This window comes from Podarcis gaigeae, assembly GCF_964106915.1.
Source record: "Podarcis gaigeae genome assembly, chromosome: 7".
Taxonomy (NCBI): domain Eukaryota; kingdom Metazoa; phylum Chordata; class Lepidosauria; order Squamata; family Lacertidae; genus Podarcis; species Podarcis gaigeae.
Window position 1 is genome coordinate 70,925,486 of NC_139683.1, and position 21,058 is coordinate 70,946,543.

A 21,058-nucleotide genomic window follows, 5' to 3' on the forward strand; every position below is an offset into this window, starting at 1 on the left:
ACCCCTCCCAAACACAGAGATCCCTGTACAATTTGGAAATTGTTTTGACACTTGTACAATTACTGACTGACACCAAACCCATTTTGCCTTTTGTTTGCCTGTGGGGATACTCTACTGTGGAAAGCTGCAGGTGACAATGAGTTTAGGATACTTATTTTATTTGTAGATGGATATCATTTTGTTCCTTTTATATTTCTTTAAGAACTTCAGGCAAAAGGGTAATCTCTAAAGAGGACTCTGAGTGCTGAACACATACAGTCCATTGTAGCTTAAAGGGCTACATTATATTATGGGATGACCATATTCCATTCATTATCTGGCATCTGTATGACATAATGAGATAAACATCCTCTTTCTATGCTACTCCACTTCAGCTTCTGGTCCCCGGCTTAGAAAAAATTCTGACTTTAAGACACAATATAATAACCTTGTCCTTTCCAAATCACATCAACTCGCCACCCACAACTTCCTACTGAGGAGCAATCACCATTGGGACTACTGCAAGGGACGAGAGAATGTTTAACCGTTTTGCTCTCTGTCCTATATTTCCGATGAAAATTGTCCAACACACAGACACACACACACACACAGAGAGAGAGAGAGAGAGAGAGAGAGAGAGAGAGAGAGAGAGAGCATGGGGAAAGGAAGATTTTCCTTCTCAAGTACAGGATGCCATTCAGATTTCAGAGGTTTGGAAGCAGTTGTTATTCTGCTTGCAGTGACTGGGTGCTGCTAAATCACCCATATCAACCTGAAAGCACCCTACGTTAGACTTCAGGTCTTCAGCTTCTGGGTTCATATATTTCTTTCATTTCCTCCAAAACATTACACAGCAGAACACATTAGTGTCATGACATTCTCTCTTCCAGCACCCTCACTTCTGCCTCTGGTATTATGATGATACCAGTGCCGTCATTGTGATGCGAGCAATGACCTCACAAGAGACCAGGCTTTGTGGAGGGCTCTGACTGCAATGAGAAAAGCACACTCTGATGTTGCTTCAGCCACAACCAACCTTGGACTGAGCCTTAAACAGGGGCAGCATTTCTGTCTCATTTGTTAACTCAACCTTTACGGCCTCTTCATGTTACAGGGGCCAGGCCCACTTTAGCAGTCTTTTACTCTGAGGGAGCAGTGCAGACGCCGGTTGTACTGCAGCTTTTGTGATGTGGTCCTTGGAGCCAGGAACAACCATGTGACACGTTTGGGCTGCAGGCACACTGCAACTGTGGGCTCATTTTGAGGATGTTCTTCTGGGGCTTGTTCAGCCTACAATAACCCTTCTGATTCTATGAATCCTCATTGCCTAAAGAAGAGGAATCAGATCAAAGAAACATCACAACAGGTGTGGACAATATGGAACACCCTGAACAATATGGAGGTACAAACATGAGTCAAGTGTGGTTGCCATTTCCAGCAGTAACCATGCATTTGCCTCGACAGCTAGGTTTACCCTAACAGATAAAAAGAAATTCATACCCTCCAACATTTCTCCAATGAAAATAGGGATGATTCCATCATCATCATCATCAGTTTAGTATTTATACCCCACCCATCTGACTGGGTTGCCCCAGCCACTATGGATAGCTTCCAGCATATAAAACAACAACAACATAATAAAAAAACATTAAACATTAAAAAACTTCCCTATACAAACAAGGCTGCCTTCAGATGTCTTCTAAAGGTTGTATAGTTACTTATCTCCTTGGCTTGGGGCTCTCTTAACTCCATACCCTCCTACATTTCTCTGACAAAAATAGGGACTAACTAAAGAAAAATGGGGCATTCTGGGATTAAATCAGAAGCCAAGGTGGCTTCTGTAAATCTAGGACTATTCCTGGGAAATAGGGACACCTGGAAGGTCTGGAAATTCAGAGCAGAGGGATGGCAAGCTATGCTGTGAAGCCTAACTGAAAAAGGGCGGGGGGAGGGAGGGGAGGCAGGCGAGACTATAATTTAAGGATGTGAATGGAATGAAGATGGTCCCATGGCGCTTCATGAAAAGGAAAGCAAGGATGTGTGTGCCTAATGACCTAAGCCCACTCATTAGGATTATGGTTGTGGATAAGCACAGCAGGCCTTATCATTAAATCTACTGCCATCGTTTCCCAAAATACTTAAATTCATTGCAGAAGGGTTATAAAGTACTTCTAAGTGGCTCTTAAAAAACACGCATGCATGCACATGCACGCGCACAGACACATGGAATCACTCTCTTTTTTCTCTTTAATCCAAAAACAGAAAGCAGCGTAAGTCATTGAATTTACCAAGTGCATTATCTGAAGAGCCATTTCTCTATATTTTCATGTATATATTCATGTCTTTTGTTCAATAATGAAACAAACAGGTTTCATTTTTGCCTTTCCTTTTCCCCTGTCAGGATCTGAATGTGAGAGTTACATCCCTCATTAATGACTCATCCCAGCTAATCTCTATTCTATTCATAGCTTCGCACTGTCTTCTTGCCACAGCTTCCCTTGCCAAACCTGTTGTTTCAAATAGGGGGAAAGGCGGTTCTGAGCTCCTGTGGTGTGAGGACATTAGAGTGCCTTGACTCCCCCCCTCCCGCCTTACCCACAATCATACCCTTCAAAAACATCAGAAGAAATTGAAGTTGGAAGAAATTGGAGGCATTTAAGCTGAGGCTGGAAGGCCATCTGTCAGGAATCCTACATTACAGATATCGCATCGAGCAAAGATTTGGACAGTATGCCTTTTAAGGATGCGTCTAACTCTGTAACTCTGCGGTTCAAGTTAGTGGGAAATGTGCCATAAACAAGCTTGCAAAGGTACATCAGATTCAAGGAAATGTTGTTTTGAAGCTGGTGTGATTATCTGACTCAGCATGCTAGCCACATCATATTGCTCCCCAAAACTGTGCTCTAAACATTGGTCTCCTATTTTCAACAACACACACATCTTGGAGATAAATGTATAGAAAGTTAAAAGGCTTAGAAAATAGTTGAACTTCATGTACCCCTAAAACCTGGGTTAGGAAGGCACATATTCCAAAAGACAGTAGAGAATCCATTAAATGAAACATTAAATGAAATATAGAATCATAGAATCTTAGAGTCCACCACCTATCGTGGAAGTCTGCTCCACTGCCAAACAGCTCTTAGTGTCAGAAAGTTTTTTCCGAACATTTAGTCAGAACCTCCTAACTTGAAGCCATTGGTTCAAATCCTACCCTCCAGAGTCCTCAAGTCCTACCTCTCCAGGAGAAAACAAGCATGCTCCCTCTTCCACGTGACAGTCCTTGAGATATTTGAAGATGGCTATTGTATCACCTCTTGGTCTTCTCTGTTCCAAACTAAACTTACCCAGCTCTTTCAAGCAATCCTTGTAAGGCTTAGTTTACCTTAATCATAGACCCTTAATCATCTTGGCTGCCCTCATCTGCACATATTCCAGCTTGTCAACACCCTTCTTAAATTGTAGTGCCCAGAACTGGACAATGTATTCCAAGTGTGGTCTGATCAAGGCAGAATAGGGTGGTACTATTACTTCCCTTGATCTGGACACTGTATGTCTGTTGATGCAGCCTAGAAAAGCATTAGCTATATACTTACTACTGCTGCTGCTTCAACAATATGCAAAGTAAAACATATTAGCATAAAATAAGTGAATGCAGCAGGAAATCCAGCACCAGACCATAAAAGGACAGATCCCAGGTAAGCTGAAAGAGGTCCGCCAACATAGGAGTGGCAACACATAGGAGTGGCAACATAGGAGTGTTTCAAACAAATATGGCAGCAGCCCTAGCTATATGCCTTTGTATCAGTAAAAGTTGCCCATATCTCTCGTGCTCTTGGGTAACCTTCTTCTCCTTAAAATAGGAGTGGGTAACTTTTGGCTCTCAATATGTTGTTGGGCTGCAACTCCTTCCTGGCAGAGGGGAAATGAGTTTTTAAAATAATAGTCTACTCCGGGTTGCCAGGTCACGTGACTGAGCCAGCCTAAGCCCCCATCCCTCAAGTCTTGCCTTCATAATGCCTCTTTTGTGGGGCTTATGCTAGCCTCATCTCATCCAGCTGAGCTGGAATGAGCAAGTTATGCTGGTGTATCTTCAGTTGAGCTGGGTTTGAGGACTTAATGCTGGCTGAAATGAAGTTTTGCTGCATCCTAAGCTGCTCATCTCATTCAGTCATGCCCCCTAAGTCTATATTTTAAGAGGCTTCTTTGCTGGCCTGGTTGATCTGACCATAGTTTTCTTCTTTAGCAGGCCAGGGGCATATAGACTGACTCCTACTACATGCGGGCTTCCAACAGGTTTCTGGCTGGGAACAGGAGGGTGGTCTTGACGGGCCTTCAGCCCAGTCTAGCAGGACTGCTCTTATGTTCCTAAATCCCTAATTGTCATGCCTCAGTTTCTCAGATCAGGGCCCACTGCAAACCACCTCTTTGGAATATTCAGCCTTGCATACAGGATTATGTTTCCTACATAGGACATGAACCTAAAGATCGTCTTCCTGGCCATGGTTCAAGCACTCTTCAAGACTGTCACCATGGCACAGCAAGCCCAAAAGAAAAAGCTTGGCAGGAACAGAAGTTACACAAAGTATCTGCTTGTAAGTATTTAAAGTGCAATCAGTGTTGGTGTCCATCATGAACCAATTAGATATTATCGTCCTTGCTTCTTTACCACCATAGCCTACAAAGCTCCCTTCCCACTTCTTGGTGAAATGCTTGATGTTCCTTGTATGTTGTGCCAGACTAACTATAGTGGGCTGACTTAACTATAGTTTGTTAAGGGCGCTGGGAATTATAGCTCTGTGAGGGGTAAACTACAATTTTCGAGATTCTTTGGGGTAAGCAAATGTGCTTGAAATGTATGGTATATGTGCTGCCTGTCTGGGGCTAAGTTGCAGGAGTTTTCATTTTAGTTGTGGCACTGAAACAGAACTTCCCACAAATTTTGGCTATGATTTGGAAGATTGCCATCTGATTTTAAAGTTGTTTTAAGAAAATCCAAAATCCAGCCTGAGGAATCTAGTTCTTAGTTCTTACAAAACATGAGACACAGTCTCTCTTGTTTGTTTAGATCAAGAGTAGTCAACCTTTTTATACCTACCGCCCACTAATGCATCTTTCTTGGTGGTAAAATTTCCCTACCACTCACCAGTGCTCGATGGAAGGATGATTCAGCTTGTGCCGTAAAACACCCTACCGTCCACCTAGAATCCTGACATGCCTCCTAGTGGGTTGTAGGGACCAGGTTGACAACCCCTGATTTAGATTCTCTCTCACACACCCCATCCTCTGAAAATCCTGGTTTGTAGCCAACTAAATTTTACTCAGATTAGATCCACTGAAATTTATTAGTGGATCAAAGTTAGTCTACTCTGAATATGACTAGGATTGCATATTGGTCAATGTGAGAAACAACATAAATAAATTCAGTCGACTTTAACAGTTGAATGTATGGGCTCATGGAATATTAATTTCTGAAGGAAGAGAAGCAAACTACTACTCCTCCTCTTCTTCTTCTTCTTCTTCTTCTTCTTCTTCTTCTTCTTCTTCTTCTTCTTCTTCTTCTATTGCCACTTGGTGCAGGAACATTCCACAGCAGCAGACTTCCTTTATTTCTCATCCAGTCCCTGTGAGAGCAATCTAAAATCTGTTTCCAGTGGTTGACTTGCAATATGAGTGAAGGCAAAGAGATGGCAGCCCTGGAAGTGAATACATATTAATAAAGCTGACAATCTCGCATGAATTTCCAAACTGACTAGAAACATTTCTTTCTTTATCTTGGGAAGAAAGAAAATACTGAAATTACCTATACAAATCCCAGGGAAGTCTTAATGAACACATAAGAACAGCAGGCCAAGAACTATAATAATGGGCTGAATTTTAGTCCCTCACTGGGATTCCATCAATGCTTATTAAGCACCTGTGAGAGGCAAAGAGAAAGAGAGAGATCTTAGCACTGTATGCTGTGTCAAGAATTTTGAGAGTTTAATTAGAATGGTAGAATTGTAGAGTTGGAAGGAATCCTGAGGGTGATCTAGTCCAACCCCATGTAATGCAGGAATCTCAACTGAAGCATCTGTGGAAGATGACCACTCAACATCTGCTTGAAAACCTCCAATGAGGGAGAGTCCACCACCTCTAATGAGAGTTTGTTCCATTGTTGGCGATTCCCTCTAATACGGTCTATCACCTCGCAAGAAAGGCAGGATTCCCCCCCCCCCCCCAAATAAGGTAGTGGCTTCTGCATACTCAAGGAGCAAGTTTATAAATGAAAATAAAAAGTGGGGAAGTGGGGGGAACTTTTTGAAACAGCCTGACAATGATCTGAGCTTCCAAGAGGTATGGAGTAGTATGCTTTTGTGGGATGTAAAACTGCAGTCATTTTGAATTATGGTGCTGGAGGAGACTCTTGAGAGTCCCATGGACTGCAAGAAGATCAAACCTCTCAATTCTTAAGGAAATCAGCCCTGAGTGCTCACTGGAAGGACAGATCCTGAAGCTGAGGCTCCAGTACTTTGGCCACCTCGTGAGAAGAGAAGACTCCCTGGGAAAGACCCTGATGTTGGGAAAGATGGAGGGAACAAGGAGAAGGGGACGACAGAGGACAAGATGGTTGGACAGTGTTCTCGAAGCTACCAGCATGAGTTTGACCAAACTGCGGGAGGCAGACCCTGATGTTGGGAAAGATGGAGGGAACAACTGCGGGAGCCAAAGAAAGGCAGGAGTGCCTGGCGTGCGCTGGTCCATGGGGTCACGAAGAGTCGGACATGACTAAACGACTAAACTGCAGTCAAATACAACATTCCTACAATGGACATGTTAGGGAATGTTTTGTACCACTCAGGAGAAGACTTCCTGTTTCCTCCTGAGCTTGGACAGACTTTCACTACATGTGACTTGAAGAAGGTGTGGTCTGTCGTACTAGCATGGAGGAGCACACAGATCAGTGTGTGTTCTCCATTTTGTGTTCCTCAGAGTTAGGAGAAGTGACTGCTGAGTCGCAGTCACTTGAGACTATTTCCCTTATGGGGCAGTTCATGTAGATATATAGTTATGTAACCTAAGCCTGCCTTCAGGGATCTATCTGTGAACCTGAATGAATCTGTGAGTAAACATATTTTATATTAAGTTTAATCAGATTTTCATGTCTATTCCTTTTAAGAGGGATTAGAAGGCATCTTACCAGAAATCTTAAGTAGTGAGGCTCAGACGAGCCAGCAACAAGCTAACCACTGTGTAATTTAAAAAGGGGGATGTTTGGGACTCTGCTAGGGTATGGAACTTGCTAGCGCAAGTTAGGAAGGATAGGGAAAGAGCAGCAAATGTCCTCAGTTGCAAAATATATTGGGCCAGCCTTCCTGAAGCAGCTTTTATCTGCAGAGCCGATAAAGCGTGTCCTCCCTAAAAGAGGGCACGTGATGCGTTGAGACCTGAAGACTGACCTTGTTGTGGGTGTGTATATTGGACAGCCACAACACCCAACTAGTAGGTTCCTTGTTGCTGGGTTTAATCTGGCCAATGAAGTGCTGTCTCAACGGATTGAGGGACCTATAAATACCTATGCACATGACCCAGAGCTTCCTCTTTTGGTTCGTGCATCGGAACACCCACCCACCTCTCCCTATGTTTAGGGCTGTGTGCTTGATCTTACTATGCCATCGTATGTCATCTGTCATTGGGACAGGGGCACGGCAGGAATTTCCCACACTTGGTTGATTGGCTGTTGCCATTTGGGTTTCGCCTGCTGTGTAGCAAATTGTCACAACTTGTAAGGTTGTGGATAGGCACTGTTTCAGGTGATAGGGATGGGAGAATGGTCTCGCCATCCCTATGTAAAGGGTATTCCGTTCAAGGAATCCAGGCACTCAACTTGGTTTGGTCAATCCCCAAGAGGGGGTTGTGCCCGGGCCTCAGTCCAGGGGAGCATCTCGGGAGTGGACATAGCCTGTACCCATGCTTTCTACCTACCTCAGGTGTTCCCCCTTGGCTGACCTATGATAGGGTTAGGGATAGCTCTGGGTCAGCACTGCCTGCAAGGGTGCAGGGAGCTAGTTGAACCAGAGCTTATGCAACCACTCACTTTCTGTAATCAATAAAGTTGTGGCCTAAATTCTGCCAAAAACCAAATTAAAATTTGAGTCAAATGTACTTTTATTTAGGGGGGAGGTCTCTGGGTCTGAACACGCAAAGACAGCTGTGTGAAAGAGGGTCTTATGAAAAACCCCATCAAAAGAAGGATAGATAATGAAATTGATGGACTATGCAGAAATGGCAAAGCTGACTGGGAAAATCAGGCACTGAGAGGACAATAACTTTATAGAGTACACCAAATATCACTATAAACAATTAAAAACATTAGCAGGATTGACATAGCACTTGTAATTTATAATGACAAAGGAGAAAAATGGAAATGTAATAATTTAGGTAAATGCAATTAGATGCAGAAAAAGGAAGGAATTTTTTTTTTGGAAGCCAAATACTATGGTATTAATGTAAACAAGTGTGTGTGTGTGTGTGTGTGTGTGTGTGTGTGTGTGCAGAAAATTGTTTTTGTTTTGAAATTTTGAAAATATTTTTTTAAAAAAGGGGGGGGTGTCCTTCAACTTCAAATTGCAGATTTGACAGCTTGATTTTTTTAAAAAAACTGGCTGGGGTGGGTGGGCATGTGGAAGTCCAAGAAGAAGAAAACCTAAAGCTATATATAGCATGTAAGAGATCTTCTTTCTGTGTCATTCACTGCATGTATGCTACAAGCATATATCCAGAACATGGGGAAAACCCCATGCAGTTAAAAGGAGAACTGCATTGGAAATGGCACATTTTTTTAGAAACCACTTTTCTATACTCCGTGGATACAGAATGTTGGAATGTGGCCAGAGAACCTAAATGTTTCAGCATTGTTAATTTATCAAAATGTGAAGCCTCTGCTTGTGAAATCCTAAGGGGAGAAACATTTCCTGAAAACCTCTACTTAACTTGGAAAAAAACCCAACCAGGCTGTTTTTCAGTTCCCTCGCATGACCTATAAAGGGATGGAAGTGAGAAATGACAGGTTGGAAGCAGACAAATTTTATATACTGTGGGACCCAAGTGGCATGGGGCTTTGTCATAGACTAGGGCACCTTTTATCTTCAGGTCTGCAGTTCACATGAGGGTCAGGCTTTCAGCAGGCAAACTAATTTTCTGCAGGCAGATGGTTAGTGACCTTTGCAAAGGGGATCGGTGCTTTTAGCCTATGGACTTAGCAGGCAGCATTTTCCTCCAGAGTGGTCAGTAAAGGCTACCCTAGTCAGCAATCTTAATGCTAAGGTTAAGGCTGCATCATGTGAACTTCCCTACTGCACTAAATGCTTATTCTTCCAGGACATTAGAGAAGAACATCCTTAGACACATTAGTACTCACAACAGTCCAAAGTCTCCCCCACTCCCACTTCTGCTAATGCTTCCTTTTCGACCTTACTGTCCCCTAGAAAAAATAAACCTCACTACAAAAGTCTTGGCTGAAGCCACACTAAGATCCTCAGTTTTGATCCTGTGTTTCTGATCACAATTCAAAGTGTTGGTGTTGACCTTTAAAGCCCTAAATGGCCTCAGCCCAGTATACCTGAAGGAGCGTCTCCACCCCCATCGTTCAGCCCGTACACTGAGGTCCAGCACCGAGGGCCTTCTGGCAGTTCCCTCACTGTGAGAAGCAAAGCTACAGGGAACCAGGCAGAGGGCCTTCTCGGTAGTGGCACCCGCCCTGTAGAATGCCCTCCCATCAGATGTCAAAGAGGTAAACAACTACCTGACATTTAGAAGACATATGAAGGCAGCCCTGTTTAGGGAAGCTTTTAATGTGTGACATTTTAATGTATTTTTAATCTTTGTTCAAAGAGTGGATGGGGAAACCCAACCAGATGGGCGGGGTACTATTATTATTATTATTATTATTATTATTATTATTATTATTATTCTAACTGTGTTTATCGATGTGCAACTCAATATTGGCTAATTTGTCAGCATGTCTTCAAACAAGAAATACCAAAATGCCCCTCTGTTTTGCCACCCTATGTGATTGATCCCATAGCATTGATTTTCTTAAGGAAATCAGCCCTGAGTGCTCACTGGACGGACAGATCATGAAGCTGAGGCTCCAATACTTTGGCCACCTCATGAGAAGAGAAGACTCATTGGAAAAGACCCTGATGTTGGGAAAGATTGAGGGCACAAGAAGAAGGGGACAGAGGACGAGATGGTTGGACAGTGTTCTCGAAGCTACAAACATGAGTCTGACCAAACTGCGGGAGGCAGTGGAAGACAGGAGTGCCTGGCGTGCTCTGGTCCATGGGGTCACGAAGAGTCGGACACAACTAAATGATTAAACAACAAAAACAACAACAACAACAACAATGGGATTGATCAGTGGTGGCTGGTTCTCCATGGTACTGGTGGGGTTGATGGCAGGGAGCCCAGTGCTATTTTTCTAGAAAAAGAGGTGCCGGAATTCACCCTTCTACTCTTATAATGACAATGGCACCCACCAGAGAGATGCTGGAACTAAGTTCCTGTGAGTTCCAGCTGGAGAAAAAAAAGCCCTGAGAAAGTCCATTAGGAGGTGGAGCCAACTAATTCTCATTTTGCTCCCTTCCTCCTCCCTATTGAGTTCTACCATGGCAGTACAAGACATTGTGTCAGGATGCTCTCAGCAGGTTTTCAGATTATACACAGCTCTTCTTCAGGTTTTGATTATGAGCAAAAAATAAACATCCAATAGTCTAGATAGAAGCAACTGGGTAGTCAGGCTGATGGTTACCTGGCTGCAGAAGTTTACTGGCCATTGCTGTTGGCATGGAGATAGTCTAGGCTGAATGCAAATATGCTATTCTGATGTCATGTGTGATGTCACAAAGAGGATATGCTTTAAGTCTTGGTAAAGCCAGAAACATTTAACAGTCAGACTGCATCTCAGCCTTGTCAAGATGGATCTCCATAATAGGTGATGAATAGTTTTATTTGTGGGATATATTAATTTTTACTATTGGCGGAAAGTTTTAGATTGGTTTCCACTTTGTAACCCTTTCTTTCTCCTCCCTGGAAGGGCAGAATGGGGAAGTGGTCCACCATTCCTCCTCCTCTGCCTAGACACAGTGCTGACAGACATTGCCACCTCCTAGAACAGGCAGTGTCACCCCTGGACTGGTGTAAGAAAGAAGGCAGGCAAGGGGGGGCAGACAGAGGCTGGTGGGGCAGTGTCCAATAATTTACCAAAAAAATATCTACCTCTACTGTGAGTGGCAAGACAAAGAGGACCCTTTTGGGGCTATTTTTCAGAGGTGGTGGGGTGGAATAGGTGAAATTAGGTGCTGGGGTTTTTTTTGCCTTCGATGTTAATAATAAAATGTAGTATGACAGGGCTTTTTTTCAGCCAGATTACACTGGAACTCACTTCTGGCATCTTTCATTTGGGTACCACTGCCATTATAAGAGAACGAGGGAGGCACACCTGGTGAGTTGTGGCACCCATTTTATAGAAAAATAGCATTGAGTATGACTGATCATCCCTAGTGAAGCATTGTCTCCTTCTGAGCATAAAGAGGGAGGGTGGGGAGGGAGGGAGGGAGGAAGGAAGAGAGAGAGAGAGAGAGATATGCTGGCTTCCATATTGTCCCAGAAATGCATGCTTGGTAGGCATGTAGCATAATTCCTTAGCTTGTCATGGTGTTGTGGAGGTGGAGTGGTAGCAGGAGCTCTTCTCTGCCACTACAGGCAGGATCATGCAAAAGTTGTTACTACAGTATTTAAGAAATTAGAGAATGTTGCCAGAAACACCATTCTTATAGAGGAAGGTGGAGCAGGAGAAGAAAAGATCAGCTGCTGCCACCATGGTCAGCTCTTAAGCAACTCTTTCTCTCTGACCCTCTTCCTCTGCTGTTATTGTCTTCTTCTTCTTCTTCTTCTTCTTCTTCTTCTTCTTCTTCTTCTTCTTCTTCTTCTTCTTCCTCTTCTTCTTCTTCTTCTTCTTCTTCTTCTTCTTCTTCTTCTTCTTCAGCCTGCACCACCACCAATTGAAACATGCAAACCTTTGGTGCTTTCGCATACTGAGAATTCTGACTCACAGCCATCGGTTAAGTCCTCACAAAGCAGTTAAACTAACTTTCACCGGAACAGACAGAAAACTTTCCACATCAAATACATTACAATACAAACGTCAGGACACATTACACAATGCCCATTAAAACATAATAACCCAAAACAGATAACCAGGATTTTACAGCCATCTATGTTACTGGTATCTTCACGACTGTGGATGCCATAGATTAATTGTACATTAAAGCTAAAGGAAGTGATAGCAGCTTACTTCCCGCTGCTCCCCGCAAAAAAGTAATTTTAAAATAGCATGATGTAGCCAAAACTTTTAATTCTCATTTCCATGGGAGACCTGAACTAAGTGTCCTGCAACTGGGTGCCCTCTTCAGGTTAAGCCTTCTGTTGTTGACCTGGGTGTTTTCAATGGAAAAGGACGGAGCTATTACGAGATACCATCCCATCAATGTCAATAATCTCCATTTTGAAGTTTCTTCAGATAAGCAGTGAGCCCTTTGCATAGCCCCTTAGCAAAGAAGCAACAAAGGCAGAACAATGCAGGATGTCATTGGAAATAATAGCAAAAGCAACCTCTTTTCCTGATGCCTAGATTCAAATGTGCAGTTTTCGGAGAGACGAGCTGAAGCACTCAAATGTGCAGCCCGCAGAAGCTTTCCTTATTTACCCCCTGCTGCAAAACTTCATTCCAAAATGACAACTTGCACAACACATGAAAAGTGTCACTCATGGCACAATATTTCAGGGTATGTAAAAATTTCATATGGAAGCGCAATATCCCAGGGTCTGAAACTAGGAATCATCGTCCATCAACCTGTGCTGTAAATAATCATTAAATGCAAAATACCCTCTCCTGTGGCGGCATATAATAATAGCATTGCTGTCCTTTTATAAGCTCGAGTCTGGATCCCATGTACATTTCAGTCACTACAAAGTTGCCAAATCATTTCTTTTATGTGTTTTGCTCATATGGAAATGAACAGAAACAGACTCGAACAACACAGAATGGCCATGCTAAGATTAGAGTTGAGTCTTTATTTCTTAGAAAATAATATTCTATTTTTAAATATATATTTTTAGCTACTGAACTGCCAGAGAATTTCAGCCCTCCCCTGGAAAAATGCTCAGCAAAATGGCCTCACCAGTTGCACCATCCATGATTTTTAGATGTAACTGTGGATCCGGTTTTAATATTTTTTTGTAATATTGTTATGCACCACTCCAATCTTTGAGCAGTGCAAGATTCCAGGGGTACCAGGTGTGCATACCAGGGTTTATGCTCCCTTTTGGACAATGAGAGACAGTGGAGACTGTGGTGTTTTTATGCTGTATGGTTTATATACAACCTGTGCCTACTCTGGAGGGGGCTCTGAGCATCACATCCGAATCAGTGCCAGCTTTTTCCAAAGGAAGCAGCATCCCTGCCCTGCAGTGTGCCTGTCCCCAAGAATGGTCACATCCCACCTCTTCTAACCTTGCTAACCTAAGCTCTGGTCATTTGTAACACAGAGAAGCCCCACTCATCTGCATTCTCACACCTGGTTCTTTGATGCTAAAGGATCATTAACCCCAGGTTCAGAACAGCCTTTACCAAAGGTGTCATGGGCTTTGAAGACGCTCAAACTCAGGATGAAAGGGGGAAATGTGCTAAGAGGAAGGCATGCTTGGCAAACCCTCACCGTCATCAATTTCTACCCAGAAACCTATGTCCCCACTGTGGAAGGATGTGTGGATCCAGAATTGGCCTCCACAGTCACTTACGGACTCACTGTTAAGATCATGTTCATGGAAGACAATCTTACTCGGCTACAAGCGATTGCCAAAGAAGATTTTAGGAGGAAGCAATAGGCTTAGCCTTTACTCTATCTAGTCACCCTCTCTCAGCTCTTCTAATATGTACTAACTAATATGAACTATGAACTAATATGAACTAACTATAGAGTTTCGTTTAACAATTTGTTTCGGATGCAAAGGGCTCAGGTCAAATCCCAGGTAGAGATGGGAGAGAATCCTGTCTGAAATCCCAGAGAGCTACTGCCATTCAGGGTAGACAATACTGATCTTGGTGGACCAATGGTCTGGCTCAGTATAAGACAACTTCCTTTGTTCCTGTGAAACAATGTTATCTTCACAACTATAAGCTTAGGCTGAGCAATAGTTACTGACCCAAGATCATCCATTGTGTTTCATGGCTGAGCAGGGAGTTGAACCCATTCAGCACTTTAACCATTATCGTACACTGCCTCAGAGCATGGGGGAACCAGGTTTATTTTGCTTTGTTTAAGCATTTATCAACTACATTCTCAGTCCCCAATGCAGAATCCCAAAACGGCACTCTGGTTAAAACAAAGAAACAATTGCAAACCGTGAAAGATGCATAAAATGGCAGAAATACAAAGTCACCCATAAGCAGCCACAGTCAGAACAGAATAGAAGAGAATAAAGCAAATTCAAAACAAACACAGCAGTTAAACACACATTCAGTTTTCCATTAGGAAACCCATTTGAAAAAAGCCATCTAATAATAACTTGACTTTAGAAAGCCATCAGCATGTGGGCCGATGGAAGCCCCACTAGCAAGAGCATTCTATTATGTGGTTGTCTCGGCAGAAGAAGCCAGGCTATGAAACCCCTGCAGTCTTCACCTCCCAAAAGGGCAGGATGCAAGGAAAGAGGAAAGTGCGTATCAGAGATGCTCCCCGAAGTCCGCAGGCCTCAGATAAGTCTGAAAAAGTCAGAACCAGCACTTTAAATTGAGCCTAGAAGCAAAGTCAGAGAGCTTGAGCTAAAATAGGAATTGTATGCTCTTTGAGACTTGTCTCTGTCTGGAGGAAGGCCACAGCTTCTAACCGTAGCTTCCAAGCCACCTTCAAAGGTAGAAGGCAGCCCCTTTGGCCTGTGCTTGCAATGCCTATACGGAAAGAAAGTAATTTATTGGGTAGAACAAAGAGCACAAGTGAGAGAAGTGGCATACAATCCCTCCAACCCAAATGAGTTTTTCTTCTCAGGCCCACAGTACAATGAACAGCTAGATCAATAACTGAGTGGCAGGAACTGTACGCTGAATGCCCCTTGATCTGAGATACATATTTTTAGAATATTATCGAGAATTTGTATCAACTAGGGCACAAGGAGAAGGGGACGACAGAGGACGAGATGGTTGGACAGTGTTCTCGAAGCTACCAGCATGAATTTGACCAAACTGCGGGAGGCAGTGGAAGACAGGAGTGCCTGGCATGCTCTGGTCCATGGGGCCCACAAAGAGTCGGACACGACTAAACAACAACAACAACAAAGTATCCTGCTTCTGATCTTTCGATGCTGGGGGTGGGGAGAGGAAGCAGCTGCCAGAACAATTTGTTTGACTGATTCAAAAAAGCAAGCAAACAAAAAACTCTTGAGGGGTGTTCTTCACAATGGAGAGATGCCTCACTGACTCATCTTCCATAGGGCATCTTGTTTATGCTGTGGATCTGGCATGCACTGTTTTTTGCAGAATGTGAGATAGTAGCTTTTGGCTACGTTTTCTAAAAGAAAAGAATTTTAAGTGCAAATAATAATAATAATGATGATAATAATAATACAATAATATCTTTTGCTTTTATCTAGTAAAGAAGGAGTAATCATGATTGCATTACAAGTTGTCAGCAAGAATTTCGAGTGAAGGCATGGAGACTCCCCACATTATGTGAAAAACTCATGTGGTTAAGATACTATCTCATTCAGTAGTTTAGTGAAGTTGCAAGACTGAGGTTCTCTCAGGCTGCAGTCCTACACAGTAAGCCTGCAGCTTACGTGGGAGTTACATTCCAGAGATGGTGCCTAAAGCCAAAATTCCTTATAGTCCCTGGGATGCAATGGTGAGTAGGATTGCCAAAGTCTTTTTTCCTAGATGTCTGCCCCCTTTCCACCCCCTTTTATTTTGTTTTATTTTTAAAAAATTGCCAAGCATGTAAAGTTAAATGTGCACAACTTAAATGTGCCTAAATGGGCTTATCATATACTGACTTGCTTGTCTAAATCATATGTATGACAGAGGGAGATATGGACTTGCGTAGATATATTTGTGTGGCTGCATACATGTGAAATCTGTGCATGAGAGTCTGTGACTGAGTTACATGTATGTCTAGTCTTATGCCTGAGTTAAGTGTGTGTGTGGGTGGGTTTAGGACAATCAGGAGTTGGCTGGGGACACACTTTGAGCGTTGCCCACAGCATCACCGCATGTAGCTTACCAGAGTGTTGCCCATCTTTCTCTGTGAGGAAGCTTGTGAGCATCTGGATTGTGTGGCGCACTTAAACAGACATTTTCCTTATGATTATCCTACACACGTGTAACACGTAAAGAGACCTATTGATAAATATAAACATGGGGTGTTTTAGAACAGAGGCAGCCCATCTATGACCTTCCAGAAAGTAGCTGACTTTGGGCTCTCAAATTTCAGTGGCACACTGTGCGACACACACAAAATAGTGCCCCCTCACCTCTTGGGCTCTGTTCTACAACATTGTTTTGGTGCCCCCTGAAGCATGGCGCCAAGTACTCCCCTAAAACTGCCTCTGCTCCAGATACTGCTGAACAGCTACCATCAGCACCTGCTCCTTTTATAGGGCCTTGGACAGACCCTGCCTCAATCTCCTTGCTGGCCCAGTTTGAGATGGTCAGGTGACTGCTTGCTCTGAATTGAGGCCTCACCATCCCTTTCAGCTGGTGATGTCTAGGAGTTAAAGCGGGAGCTTCACGTGAGGAAAAATAATAATAATTCCCCATCTGCTGTCTGAGCTGGGGGTTATGTGCCTTAGTTTTAAGTCAAGGCTAGAGTGCCATGATCGTCTAACTTTAAGAGGATAATACTCTTAAAGTATTAAGATAATACACATAAAGATAATGAGGAAGGGTTGTAGCTCAGTGGGAAAGGAAGCCCCTCCCGGTTTGTTGGTGAGCGTCGCTGTCGCGCTGCCAGCAGAGGCTCTTGGAAGTGACTTGTGGAGAAGATGGCACTGGCTGAGGTGAGCTCCTGGGAACATGGGGCAATGGCGGCTGCTGTTGCTGCTGAGTGGCTAGACTCACTGCCCTGTTCAAGAGCCCTATGAGGGTGCCCTGCGGCCAGGCATTCAAGGAGTGTCTTAAGCCAAAAGAGCCAGTTTGTGGAGTTTGCCACAGTACCCTGCCTCATGGCAGCAGAGCTTTCGAAGTGGAAAAGCAAATTGAAATGACAGTGGTGGAGAATCTGCTTTTCATGCTGAAGCTTCCAGGTGCATTCTCCGACACCTTCAGGCAGAACTGGGAAAGATGTTGTGGTGATCACACAGGGTCCCTGGACGTTTGACAGTCTATTGATCTCTGTGCCACCACTGTGATTGCTTCCCCGCTGCCACCAACCCGGTTCTCTCAGGTTCACACAGAGTCCAGAGAGTTGTTAACATTAAATCAAATAAGCAGTTTATTTGATAAGCCTTAGCAAGTTTATGGTTTCAGATAATTTTTCTTGTCAGTTTCTTAATCTTAGTTTCTATACCGGCTTATACCTTTCCTAAATAACTGCTAACTGATTATCCCAACTGTCTATCTGACTCATCCTATCAGTTTCTCTCACTCTCTCACAACACAACTCGACCAACTCACAGACTTATCCTCCCTCTTCCTTCTCCAACTCCCAACTGACTTCCCAACAACTCCAACTCTAACTCTAACTCCTCCCCTTGGGTTCCCACTGGCCAATCACTTCACGCTCATTTAACCCTTTCCCTATGACGCACCTAGGAGGGCAAACGCCACAGATGTGCTGCCTGAAACTCTTGAGAGCTTCTGCCAATCTGTGTAGACAATACTAATCTAGATGGTCCATTGATCTGGCTCAGTACAAGGCAGCTTCCTATGTGCCCACGTTCTGGAGAATTTAGCAAAGTGAAGCAGTTCTCAGTAAGAGGAACATCTGAGCTCCGGCAGCCCCATGTCTGCAACAGCGCCTTTTGATTCTGCTCCTTCCTGCCCTAGGGCTGTTTTCTGCAGTGGGCCTTCTCCTCAACAACCACTTTCCTGTGATAAAAGGGATAAGGTTAATTCAGGGATGAAGTTAATTTCATTAAGCATGAATTCTAGAGGAAGATTTCCCCAGGTGAAAAATGCTTTTAGTTCTCAAGTGGATTGTACTGAGCATGCCTTGACCTTAACATTTTCACATAATTCTCCACTCCTTGTCCTCCTCTCAGGAAACCATGACCTCTCATGATACTTGTCAGATTCCAAGCATCTGAAACACCTCATAGCTGGCCCATGACAGTACCTCAGATGCAAAGGACTGACTATTCACAATGGCCCATTCTAAATAAAATAAAAATTCTTAGTACCATTGGATTAGACTCCAGAAACCTTGATAATTCCGGACACAATCTGTTGTGCCCTGGAGAGAACTTCCTCATTAATTCTTGCCACAGTGTGTCGGTAACACAACAGGGTAGTGTTCTGGATGTTATGCTGAGAGAGGAAAGGCAGAAGTTATCTTTAAACATCTGCTAGATTTACTAAGAAAATTGCTTGAATTCTGTAGCATGGAGACATTAGAGGTTTAATTGATAAAAGTGAACTAATACTGGGAAAACAAGTCTTGTTCGCAAGACTCTAAAACCTGAAAAAGCAGACGATGCACATACTTTTGTAACCTAAGAAAACTTTTAATAACAATTATCTTTTTTAAAAAATCTCTTCCCTATATATTTTATTTAAAAAAATTATTATTATTATTATTATTTTGAGCCACCCCTCCCCCAAATGTATATGCAGTGTTGCATCACAAGACATCCCCCCCCCCCAGAGGAATTCTTATGGAGTGGGGAGATGACATCTGTCAAAACAGCTCCCCTGCAACTAGGACTCTAGGGAGCAGCAAAAATGCTGTTTATAGTTAAGACTCAAAGGGATAAACACCAACAGCAGGAAGTGCTACCTGAAACCTTTCAACACATCCCCCTCCCTTTTACAAAACCCACCCCAAAACTCACCATTGTGGGGGAAGATTTTGTCTTAATCCTAACATCCTTAGCCGATTTAAGCAGAGAAAGATTCTATCTTTCTACTCCAGGGGTGACAAGACTGAGGTTTCTGGCATATGCTTCTCATTTTACTTGAACCATGAGGTCTACCAGCTAGGACTAGGTACAGAGTAGCAGGACCACGTACACTTAGAATTAAGAACAAAGGGGTATGACCACATACTCGGGCCAGTGAATCGTTTTCATGAAGGAAACTAAGATGATTTCCTATCCATTCTTAAGGAAATCAGCCCTGAGTAATCACTGGAAGGACAGATCATGAAGCTGAGACTCCAATACTTTGGCCACCTCATGAGAAGAGAAGACTCCCTGGAAAAGACCCTGATGCTGGGAAATATTGAGGGCACAAGGAGAAGGGGATGACAGAGGACAAGATGGTTGGACAGTGTTCTCAAAGCTACCAACATGAGTTTGACCAAACTGCAGGAGGCAGTGGAAGACAGAAGTGCTTGGTGTGCTCTGGTCCATGGCATCATGAAGACTCGGACATGACTAAACAACTAAGCAACAAGATCATAGTCCTACCATTCAAAAAATTAACTGGTGATGAAGTATAAATTCCCATTTTGGACATAACGACTAACTGTGGTTTCATTAAACCAGTATGTAAGGAAGGAGGAAGGGGGAGACAAGGAGAGGGGAGCGAGTGTGCCTAACTATGGTTTGGCAGGCTGCGGATCAAAACTGAGCCTGAGTATTTTATAGACTGTTAGGCAATAATTTGTCCGGTAGGCTATGTTTGCCTTAGTAGACAATAAGGTGTGAAAGTGGTTTATCGCATGATAATCTTATGCAGAAGTTATTCTCTGCAACTATGTAAAATTGGATGGGCATAAGAAAAAGATCAATTTTATCAAAAAAAATCAGCTAGATTAGGAATATTATCAATCCATATCTTCAGTACTCCTCAGCATTATTTGCCATCACATCAGTAAATTTAAGGGATAGAAATGGACTTTGGAATCTAAGTTTATGAAATGCTTTATTTTGTGGATACACAAAAGTTCCATTTTGTCCTATTCCACTCCAAAAGTAATAAACAGTGTAGGAGGTTTAAAAGGAATCAAGAAATTCATGCACAGAATTCTATTGGGGGGAAAACATTTTCTGAGAATTATGTGCATGAATTTCTTGGATTATTTTAAACCAGACTAAGGGTTGGTTCACACATGATGTGACCTGTGGCAGCAAGGGTGGTATGCATGTATGAATGAGCCAACAGAATCAACTATCACAAACAGAAATTCTTCTCTCACATCAGCTCAAAGATGAGCTTCTTACTAGAGTCTTCTAACAGCACACCTACACAACCTGTGTTCAACCAAGCCAAATTCAGCTCATCCAACCACGTATAGCTTCCCAGAAGAGGCTGAATAAACACCTAGTTTTTGCCCTTCACTTGAGATTGCAAAAACAAGTACCACACAAACCATAATACTCTGCCAGTGTTCTGTGCTGGGCTTAGTAAAGCTAGAAATCTCCAACTGTTGAGTCATCTAGTGGTGAGAAATTAGAGCCTGCCACACATGCTAAATGTGACCCATAGTTCTTCCTGAATGCTTTACATTTCTGATATTATGCCTGAAAAGGCTTTGTTGAAAGAGTTGTCCTCTGTACATTTCTCAATAAAGTCCCTCAGCACTTTTCTTGGGGGGGGGGGCACTCAATGTGGTGAGATGCAACCAGTCCAATTGTAAAATCAATACTCTAGAAAGAAGCATGGAATGTTCAATTGCTCTGTTCTTCCTTGATATGCTGAAGACATACTACTATATGTGTGTGTGTGCATATTTCCAAGAAATTATTTCCTCAAATATATGAGGGGAAAGTGGTTTTCTCTCCAAGTCCTATACATGGTACACTCAGAGAGTATATGGCCATTGTAGCAGAGACAGGAAGCATGTTTAGTATCTAGCTCTGCAATGGAAATCTACTGTGATTGAGGAGG

The 21,058-nt window shown here is 43.0% G+C and overlaps 2 long non-coding RNA genes across 7 annotated transcripts in view; one reads left to right on the top strand and one right to left on the bottom strand.

The window, feature by feature from the left end:
* The first annotated feature begins 945 nt into the window (after positions 1 to 945).
* Positions 946 to 5,716, top strand: LOC310848424. The gene is made up of 3 exons (XR_014566358.1): positions 946 to 1,381; positions 4,449 to 4,571; positions 5,557 to 5,716. It is a non-coding gene; the product is annotated as an uncharacterized lncRNA (long non-coding RNA).
* Positions 5,273 to 21,058, bottom strand: part of LOC310848417 — a 249,342-nt gene continuing 233,556 nt past the window's right edge. For 4 of the 6 annotated variants that reach the window (XR_014566341.1, XR_014566342.1, XR_014566344.1 and 1 more), the window contains exons 4-5: positions 5,780 to 5,893; positions 5,273 to 5,672 (exon numbers count right to left, since the gene is read on the bottom strand). This is a non-coding gene — a long non-coding RNA (uncharacterized lncRNA). Of the gene's footprint in view, positions 5,673 to 5,779; positions 5,894 to 18,608; positions 18,687 to 21,058 lie in introns of those variants that run through there. The other 2 variants (XR_014566343.1, XR_014566346.1) reach the window with 2 other exon arrangements.